Source organism: Cucurbita pepo, unplaced genomic scaffold, assembly GCF_002806865.2.
Source record: "Cucurbita pepo subsp. pepo cultivar mu-cu-16 unplaced genomic scaffold, ASM280686v2 Cp4.1_scaffold006908, whole genome shotgun sequence".
NCBI classification, from domain to species: domain Eukaryota; kingdom Viridiplantae; phylum Streptophyta; class Magnoliopsida; order Cucurbitales; family Cucurbitaceae; genus Cucurbita; species Cucurbita pepo.
The window spans coordinates 1-557 of record NW_019652853.1 but is presented as its reverse complement, the minus strand read 5'-3'; the positions used below and the strand labels follow the sequence as shown (position 1 = coordinate 557).

General features: G+C 30.7%; 1 long non-coding RNA gene across 1 annotated transcript; it reads right to left on the bottom strand.

Moving 5' to 3' along the window:
* Positions 1–77: 77 nt before the first annotated feature.
* On the bottom strand, positions 78–553 carry LOC111787198. Its single transcript, XR_002813918.1, has 3 exons — positions 480–553; positions 281–386; positions 78–199 (listed from the first exon to the last, which is right to left on the bottom strand). It is a non-coding gene; the product is annotated as an uncharacterized LOC111787198 (long non-coding RNA).
* Between the last annotated feature and the right edge of the window lie 4 nt (positions 554–557).

Genomic DNA, 557 nt, shown 5'->3' with positions numbered 1-557 from the left:
GCAATACAATATAAATAGTTTATTATAAGGTCAAATAAAAATATTACCTTTGCTCCCAGGCTTTCATCAAGGAGGATATTACTCGTCTTTATGTCCCGATGAACATATCGTGCTTTGGTATGATCGTGAATGTACTCGATACCCTTTGCAGCATCCAAAGCTATTTGTGTTCTTGTAGTCCACGATAGAGGTTGATAACCTAAACCAATATTAATTTTTCATCGTTCGATAATTATTTTATTTTTTAAATTTATCTCATTAATTAATTAATTTAGGATACCTCTTTTTAGTGGATCATGAAGATGGTCACTCAAGGATCCATTAGGAACATATTCATAAACCAAATACAAATGGTCATCCCCGCTGGCATACCCCAGAAGCTCCACCTGGAAAATATTTAATATTATAAAAATAAATAATTTATCAAAATATGTTGAATTTTTTTTTAAAAAATAATGGAATTGATGTCGCTAACATACCACATTAATATGATGGATCCTACACAGGACTTTTAATTCTGCGAAGAACTCTTTGGATTTATTAGATTTCATTTTCTT